A 9453-nucleotide genomic window follows, 5' to 3' on the forward strand; every position below is an offset into this window, starting at 1 on the left:
GCAGCAAGCACAGCCACGCTGCAGAGCATGCCTTGTGGTGCTCCTGCTGCCACTGGCCTTCCAAGAGCCCATCTGCTCCTCTTGCCCCTCCCTCTCAGTTTATGCAAAGCAGATCATTAGTCCCATTAGCAGCTGAACACCATCTCTGATTGTTCATCAGTGATTCCTTTGTCACCCTCCATCACTCCTGTTGAGCCTCATTAGTGCTGCTAGGAAGCAGGGGAGCTGCTTGGATATTTATAGGAAGGGTAGGGTGTTCTTTACACTTTATTGCTAATATCCCTTCTCCACTCGTCACTTCTCCCCTCACCCCAGCCCTCTCCAGAGAGCCTCCTTTTAATGTGGGGGTTATCCAGGGGGTATACTGAGACAGGACAGGACTAGACTTATGGTTTTGAGTCAGGGAAATGAGAAAGGCAAGCTGGAGGTATGCAGAAGCTCAGTCCTTGGTCAGGAGTGTACAGGTCTGCGTAGGGCTGGGTACCTGTCAGGGGGCTGAGAGTGTGCCCCTATGCATACACAAATCAGCTGGGATAGCCGTAGCAAATGAATGCAAAGAGATCATCATGTGCACACATCCATCTTGGGGAGTTATGTGCCCCAGCTACAAGCATGGCAGCTTGCACATGTGGTACCTGCGTCAGGGGCTGGGTGTGAATGCATCTCTGTGCAGGACACCCACCTCCCTGCCTGTAAGCCGATGGAGAGCTGTACCATGCTCTCAACAGCCCCACAGGGAGCGACTGCCTTGGTTACTTACAAGAATATTCTTTCATGCAGCACTTAATTATGGAGGCAACTAGACAGAGACTAATCATTCATTCTAATACAGGGGAGAATAATCATTCTGACGGCAGGAGATACTTGGCTTCTCTGGGAGGAGAAAAGATATTGTGAGGAGGAGGAGGCTGAAGAAAAACCACAGGACAAGGAGAGGAGGATGATGGAGGAACAAAATCCTAAATCAGTTACCTAGTACAGACACCTTTATGACTTCATAAATGGAATATGCTTAGTGTCAGCAATCTTTGCCTTACAGCATCATGAGGATACTTCTCCCTAGTCAAAGCCACAGGCCCTGATTGTGCCAGCAGTCAAACTGGGTGACATTTTAATACCACTTTTCATCTCAAGATTGCATCTTCCTTCTAAAGGGTCCCAAGGAGTTTTTATAACCTTTCCAGATACATAATTCATATCTCGTGGCACTGAAATGGAACCTGTTCCTGAGAAGGATGAGCCAGCTCCACCACTGTGCAGGGGTTTTGGACAGAAAGCAGTGACAGCTTCTGTATTTCTCTGAAACCATGGGGTACGCATGTGCATGTGCATGAGGAGGGGGTTTTCAAAGCAGCAGAACGCAATTGCAGAGTATGGAAGCTGGCCAGGAGCTGTAGCCAAGTCCTCAGCTAATATGTAGGTTAGCACCAGGGCGCTGTAAGAAACAGCACTGGTGATTCAGAGCTTCACAGTCTTCCCTTTGTCTCCCTGGTGAATCATGCCCTTACAGGTGATCGGACCTCTGTGTGGCTGGTGATGGCTCTTGACAGAGGCTACAAGCCAAGGTCCTGAGATTGGTAGTTGTTCCAGATCAATTGCCAAAAAACAAGGTATCGATCCAAGTGTCTTTAACAAAATCCAGGTTTGGGAAATGGCATCACACACTTCTAAATCCCTCTTTTGGGTTTCAACCAAGTCCCACTACTTTCCTTTACCCTTCAAAATGGTGTCTATCTGGGAACAGAGGTGGCTCTGTTCCCAACCTGCTTCTCCCACGCTCTCCCTAGATATCTGCTCCTTGCTCACAGCTGGCATGAAGACCCTGGGTGAAACGGATCTTCTGCTAGAGACGGCATACCTATCAGGCTGTTACACCCAGAGCTGTCCTGCACCGTGGCTGGTGAAACGTTGCCCTGTGCTGCCCCCAGTGAGGAGTCTTCCTTGATCCCCACTGAGGATGGAGCTGGCTGACAGACGTGAGGCAGGGTTGGCCTTCACTTTCTGGGAAGTGCTGCTCAGCTTTGTCCTGCAGACCTCACAGAGAATCAGCATCCTCAACAGAATATGAGTTGAGGGCCATGTGAGACTTGAGCAGAGCCCTCTATGCCATAAATGTGTCAGGAAGTGACTCTTCCCTTCCTCAGCCAGTGGGCTGCTGCAGCAGCAACCCAAAGCTGTTGGGGAACACCTGGCCTCCTACATAAAAACAGACCTCTCTCTCTCTGGCTCCCTAAGTAGCAGGAGGAGAGCTTTCCCTGCCCTCTGCAGCTGCAGGCCATCATGCATACAGTATTATGTTTGTGTATCTCCTCCACCTTCCTCATTGCTGCATCTCTCCACTTTCAGCTAATACAATTGACTGCTCTGGTTATGAAGAATCATGGTACCTAGGCACCAGGAGTAATACATAACATTATACTGCCATTTTCACATCCTAAAGCTGTGCAAACATTAACTAATGCTAACTAATTTACTGCAACTTGCTGGAAAGTAGGTGTGCTGGTTTTGGCTGGGAGAGAGTTAATTTTCTTCATAGTAGCTGATATGAGGCTCTGGTTTTGATTTGTACTGAAAACAGTGCTGATAACACAGGGATGTTTTTGTTACTGCTGAGCAGTGCTTACACAGAGCCAAGGCCTTTTCTGCTTCTCACACCACCCTGCCAGCTAGTAGGCTGGGGGTGCACAAGAAGTTGGGAGGGGACACAGCCAGGACAGCTGACTCCAGATGACCAAAGGGATATTCCATGCCATATGATGTCATGCTCAGCCTATAGAGCTGGGGGAAGAAGAAGGAACGTGGGGGATGTTCAGAGTGGTGGCATATGTCTTCCCAAGTAACAGTTATGTGTTACGGAGCCCTGCTTTCCTGGAGATGGCTGAACACCTGCCTGCCGATGGGAAGTGGTGAATAAATTCCTTGTTTTGCTTTGCTTAGAATCATAGAATCATAGAATGGTTTGGGTTGGAAGAGATCATCTAGTTCCAACCCCCCTGCCATGGGCAGGGACACCCTTCACTAGACCACGTTGCCCAAAGCCTCATCCTACCTGGCCTTAAACACTTCCAGGGATGAGGCCTCCACAACTTCTCTGGGCAACCTGTTCCAGTGCCTCACCACCCTCACAGTAAAGAATTTTTTCCTTATAACTAGTCTAAATCTACCCTGTCTTTGTTTAAACTCATTACCCCTTATCACTACACTCCCTGATAAACAGTCCCTCTCCATCTTTCCTGTAGGCCCCTTTAGGTACTGGAAGGCCACAATTAGATCTCCCCGGAGCCTTCTCTTCTTCAGGCTGAACAACCCCAAGTCTCTCAGCCTGTCCTCACAGGAGAGGTGCTCCAGCCCTTTGATCATCAAAGCCATGCTTGCATATGTGGCTTTTGCTTTACCTATTAAACTGTCTTTTTCTCAATTCATGAGTTTTCTCACTTTTAATTTTCTAATTCTCTCCCCCATCCCACCAGGGGATAGTGAACAAGTGGCTCTGTGGTGCTTAGTTGCCAGCTGGGGTTAAACCACGACAGTCCTTTTTGGCACCCATCGTGGGGCTCAAAGGGTTCAAGATAACGACAGATTTGATTGGAATGTGCCAGATTGAATTTATAGCTGTTATTGCTGTTTAGCTATTAATTGGCAGGCTCCTGTGCTTGCCAGGGGCTTGCTTTCCTTATTGTATATTAGAGTCTAGTCCTCATTAGCGGCTGCTTTTTGCTTTCACTGCTCGCTGTACTGCTGTACGGCTTATCATCTGACTCTGCTGTGCCTGGGAACATTTTGATAACAGCAATGGTCATGTGCCTGGGCTGGCAGATGGCCGGGGCATCGCTGCTGTTTCTGTGCTGCTGGACCGGACAGGCTGGAGCTCCTCTGTGAACGTGAGTTGAAGGGACTGTGACCTGTGGATGAGCCCACATGGGAGCAGAACACCCCGAAGCATCTGTGGCCGTGAATAAGTCCACATCTGAGCAGGTTTATCTCAAAATGTCTGTGGTCATGGTCATGTCCGTGCCAAAGCAGGTATACCTTTGAAAGGACTGTGGCCCAAGGATAAGTCCATGCTGGAGATGGTGCACCTTGAAGCATCTGTGGCTGTGCATGAGGTCATGCTGGGGCACCTCAAAGCGTGTGGCCATACATAAGCCCACCACAGAGCAGGTACACTCGTGGAGGGACTGCAGCCATGGGTAAGGCCATGTTGGAACAGGTTCACCTCTGAAGGGGCTATGGCTGTGGGTAAGGCCATGCTGGAGCAGGTATATCTCTGAAGACATTGTGGCCCATGGAGAAGGCCACGCTGGAACAGGTGCACCTCAAAGTGACTGTGGCTGTGGATAATAAGTCCGTGCTGCAGCAGGCATACCCATGAAGAGACTGTGGTTCATAGATAAGGCTCCACTTGGAGCAGGTGCTCCCCTAAGGAACCGCAGTCTGTGGATAAGTCCAAGCCAGAGCGGGGACAAGGGGAGGACTTCATTGCTGTGTTAAACCCTATAACCTGGCCCAAAGGGTCCAGGGGTGGAGATTGTGATGGAAATACCTTTAAATTGTTGTAACTCCGAATTTGAGTTGCACATTATAGGAATTACTACAGCAGGAACCACCTGAACCAATGGAGGAGAAGCCTTGCAAGAAGCAGTGCAAGTGCAGCGGTGACCTGACCTGATCTGGCTTTGGTGCCCAGTAACTCCACACAACACACCACCTCTCCCATCCTGAGTGACCACCATAACACATGGGCTAAATGAACTTAATGGACATTTTGTGGACATTTATGGACATTTTACAGGAGTGGTCCATAGACTAAGGGAATGATATCTGTGTGTTATATCAAAGGATGGGAAGGGTGGTGGTGCGTAATGAGAATGTGTTGGATAGTGTGGTACCTGAGCATGACGTAAATGGTATGGAATAAGGGGTGCAGAATGTGCTGGTTTTGGCTGGGATAGAGTTATTCTTCTTCATAGTAGCTGGTATGGGGCTGTGTTGTGGATTTGTGCTGAAAACAGTGTTGATAACACAGGGATGTTTTCATTACTGCTGAGCAAGTCAAGGCCTTTTCTGCTTCTCACCCCACCCCACCAGCGAGTAGGCTGTGAGTGCACAAGAAGTTGGTAGGGGACACAGCTGGGACAGCTGACCCCAGCTGACCAAAGGGATATTCCACACCAAATGACATCATGCTTAGCATATAAAGCTGAGCGAAGGAGAAGGAAGAGGGGGATGTTCAGAGTGGTGGCGTTTGTCTTCCCAAGTAACAATTATGTGTTACGGAGCCCTGCTTTCCTGGAGATGGCTGAACACCTGCCTGCCAATGGGAAGCAGTGAATGAATTCCTCGTTTCGCTTTGCTTGGATGCATGGCTTTTGCTTTACCTGTTAAACTGTCTTTATCTCAACCCATGAGTTTTCTCACTTTTACTTTTCCAATTCTCTCCCCCATCCCATGGGGGAAGAGTGAGTGAGTGGCTGTGTGATGCTTAGTTGCCAGCTGAGGTTAAACCATGACAGTAGGTAAGCTTGATATTAGCCCCATTTTTTAGCTGATGACACTAAGATTCAGAAGGACCAAGTTGCTTGAACTCCCTTGAGTTCAGCAAAAGGACCAGGATAAAAATGGGCAAATATGTTTTCTAGGCTATTTTGCCATCCTGAGAGATATTCTGGCCTCCCACACAACATGAATTTGCCCCAGCCATACTTCAGGAGCTGAGGACAGGATGCCTCAGACCTGCCATGCCATAGCCCCCTCAGAAGTGCCTGTGTTATGCCCAACCAGTTGGGAACCTCTCCCCTGGCTAGTGGTACACTCACCCGCTGCCATGTCCCCCAGAACATCCAACTGGCACACGTGATGCCACCAGGACCCAAGGAGGTTTCCTGAAGTCACAGTCATGCAATAGTAGGGCACAGGCTGCCCCTTTTCTCCCATTTTCCCACCTGAAAGATGTTGAATGAAATGGCAAAAGTCTGCACTGACTCTGCTAGAAGCCATATTATGAGTGGAAAGTGATGTTCTGAAGTCATGGTCTGGTTAGCAATTGCTGGAGAATATATGTAGTTTCTAAATGCTACAATTCTTTCTTTAAACAGAGCATGGCCTTTGTGCAGGGACATTTCAGTTTTAGATACTCTAAGTCACTGCTATGTTATTCTGTCCCCAGAAACTACCTGTGTGTTCTTTGCTTGTTCTTCTCCACTAAAATCGAAAGCTATCTAGAACTTCAGCATTTCACACTCAGGAAAAGAGCCAGGAAAGTCTTTCCTTCTTCCTTCATTCTTGCTCCTCTGCCTCATAGCAGACCTTTCAGCAAAGTCATCAGAAGTGCTGGCTGATGGACAATCTGCAGGGTTGGTTTAGGAGAGGTTCTCTACTAGATAACTGCTCAGGCAGTTAGTCTGCCTCAAAATTTCCTCAAGCCGCTTCTATCAGCAGTAGCCCTCACCTTCACTGCTTTCTGGGTCATCACACTCTTCTAGCTGCTCTGCTGCAGTAGCTTCCTACCCAGAGGTGGCTGTAGTTCCCTCAAGGATGCATATGCTGGGTCTTCCTTCATTGCATTGCTTCGAAGGGAGCTGGTGCTTTGAGCTAAGCTGTCCCCACCTTTGCAGAACAAGAAGTCAGGGTCTCTCTCTTGCACACATCTTGTGAAAGTTTCTCTGTTTAGTGTTGTTTACAAGGACAGAAAAGGTTGGGGAAATATCACAGCTACAATGAGTGGTGAAAACAGTTTTGTCCAATACCAGGAATGGATGGGAAGAGGGGTCAAAAGTAGCGCTGGCCAAAGTTGATGATTCCTGAGTGGAACAGGATGTCACTGTACAGTCCTCTTCTTTTGTATCATTTTGCCATCATATAAACCCCAGGTACACTCAGCTCTGGGCAGTTCTGGTCCCTGCTCTCCAGGAGGGCAGAGTGGAGTCAGAGAATGCATGGAGAAGAGCAACTAAAATGGCCAGGGAGATGGAGCAGCCACCTTGGGAGGAGAGACCAAAATGGCTGGGGTCTTTGCTTTTGAGAGGAGGATGGTAGGAAGCTTTACAGACTCACCAAGGCAGTGGACAAGGTGAAAGCAGAACTACTTCTCATCAAATGCCATGGTGCTGGGTGGGGATAGGGAAGGCACTGCTGAGAGCAGCCAGGCTCCTGCACTCTTCCAAAATACCATCTCCTACTGGCACCATACAACACCAAGAGCTGGGCTGTGGGGACCATTGCTCTGACTCGGTGGGTCATTACATTTTATGTATCATGCACAGCGGATGTGCTTTCATGCAAGCCCAGCCTGTATAGAGACATATCGCACAAATGAAAACCTGTGGCCGTCCAGTCCCAAAAGCACCAGCCACCCCCTGCCTCCGACCCAGTCACACCTCAGTGTAGGCAGCAGGCAGGCAGCGGTACAGGCATCATCCAGGCACCTTCTAAGCACTGACTCCTTTATACAGCCACAAAACTGATCCAGTGTTATCTGCGGCTATAGCCTCGCACAGCAGGACTTGTGCTTGAAGCCGGCAGGGCTGTGGCTGAGCAGAAGGAATAAAGAAGCCGTTCTGCATTCAGGTGGAGAGCATGTGTCCCCACTCTCTGGGAGAAAATGAGGCGGGGGAAAAAGTGGCTAGGGACTTCAGACACTTGTCTTATCCAAGCATCCTGAGGATCTTAGAGACAGAGTGGGGGATAAAATTGCAGTCACTTCCAGTCTCTCTGGGAAGATGCGCATTGGGTCCAGCCAGGAGCCATCTGCCAACTTTCTCTCTCCTTATTGCACTAGCTCAACCCTCATTTCCTTACTAGATGTATTTAATAAGCAGTACTCAGTCTGACAGCTGTCTTGCAGCTCACACATGAGTTAGAGCCAGAGTTTACAGAGAAATGAAGACAAGAAAGAACATATATAATCTGTAGAGTTTCACATATATAATCTGTAGAGTTTCTCTCCCCTCATTCACAGCGTGCTGTCTTAATATTCCCAACACACCTTTGCCTCAGGACTACAGCCATGCATCAGGGCTTAATCATTCAACATAGTATGTATAGTCTTTGGTAACAGAAGATATCATATGTGGGAACAGGTGGTAGAGAAAGAAAGAAGCAGAGGAGGAGAGAAAATTATCCCTCCTTCAGTTACATTCTGCATGGAGACGAAAGCAATGTCAAATTGAGGAGCTTTAAGAATTAATTTAACTACAGGCTTTGGAGCACACACCTACCTTCACAGGGCTGCATGTGAATATTCATATTCCTCATGCAGAACATCATCATTTAGGGCTTATCACACTTTGACTTCCTTTGCTAGGAACTGGAGTGCTCTGCTGTTGCACAAATCTCAACTAATGCAACAGAGTTCAATGAGAGACCTTATTGGGATAGATTATTTTATTCTAAACCACTGATTTTATTCACACATTCTTTCATGCCCACATGTTCTCAGGCACCAACAGGTATGTGCCTATGTGCTCCAGCTAGGACTCCTTGCAAAGACAGGGGAACAAGGGACACAAGCTAATGAGTCACCACATCTCTAGAGTTCCTCTTAGGCAGGCAACCATGGGCTGGTTTTGGACCTGCCTTTTGTTCACTTTAAGGGTTCACAGTGGTTGTGAGCTTTTGTATCCCCACCCTGTTCCACCTCTCAGAAGTATTAGGAAACATTGCTGATTTACTCATTCTTTTTAGCCTCCTTACCTGGATATCTTTAATGGCTCCAGGCTTGTCCTTTATCTTACCTCTTAATGGCTTCACTCTGTCTTTTGCTTTATTCCCAATCTGGGTCATTCAAGAAGCTGCAAGATGTTCTGTGATCTTGTTAATCTTCTAGCTTCAGTGTCATCAACAGCTGTCATTCCTGTCCTTCTGCCTTGTCCTTTGGTGCCGTTCAAGCCCATCCATTCCACTCTCAATGTTTCTGTTAGATTTCTACGATATCTCTGGCTAAGGCATAGTCCCAGCCCACACACCTTCCATCACTATGCCTGGAAGATCCTATCATAGAGGACAGACATTTTAAATGCATGGCATATTTAGCTGAAGAAAAGCTATTTCACTCATTGGTGGTTCTTGTGTCTGTAAGAAGCATGTTCTGACTGCACAGTAACCTGGTACAGAGAGTTTGTCAACAAGACTTCAGTCACCAAGACACCATAGGGGTGTAGTAAACCTGTCCTTTGCCTGACCACTGTCAAATCTGGACTATAAACCAGGGTAATTAGGAAGTGTTGGTGGAAAATCCACATTTGGACAAGTAAAAAAATTCTGATAGGTTCATTGTTCTTTTTTTACTGATGTCCGTTTGAAGAGGGTTACCTGGTTGGAAAGCTGGGCTGAGCCCTGGCAGAGGGAGACGGCTCGCTAGTGAGCCTGGGAAAGGTTTCTGGTGAGCTGTTTCCTAGCGCTGCATAATTTCTGCCACTCACCGTTCAGCTCCTCTGGACTCAAGCAGAGCCCCAT

General features: G+C 47.9%; 1 protein-coding gene across 1 annotated transcript in view; it reads right to left on the bottom strand.

Moving 5' to 3' along the window:
• The window catches only part of GSG1 (germ cell associated 1), a 99575-nt gene extending 90705 nt beyond the window's left edge, over nt 1-8870 (bottom strand). The window contains exon 1 of the mRNA XM_054822369.1: nt 8733-8870. The gene's annotated coding sequence lies outside the window, so the exon portion shown is untranslated. The remainder of the gene's footprint in view (nt 1-8732) is intronic.
• Nucleotides 8871-9453: the final 583 nt, after the last annotated feature.

This window comes from Grus americana, chromosome 1, assembly GCF_028858705.1.
Source record: "Grus americana isolate bGruAme1 chromosome 1, bGruAme1.mat, whole genome shotgun sequence".
NCBI classification, from domain to species: Eukaryota; Metazoa; Chordata; class Aves; order Gruiformes; family Gruidae; genus Grus; species Grus americana.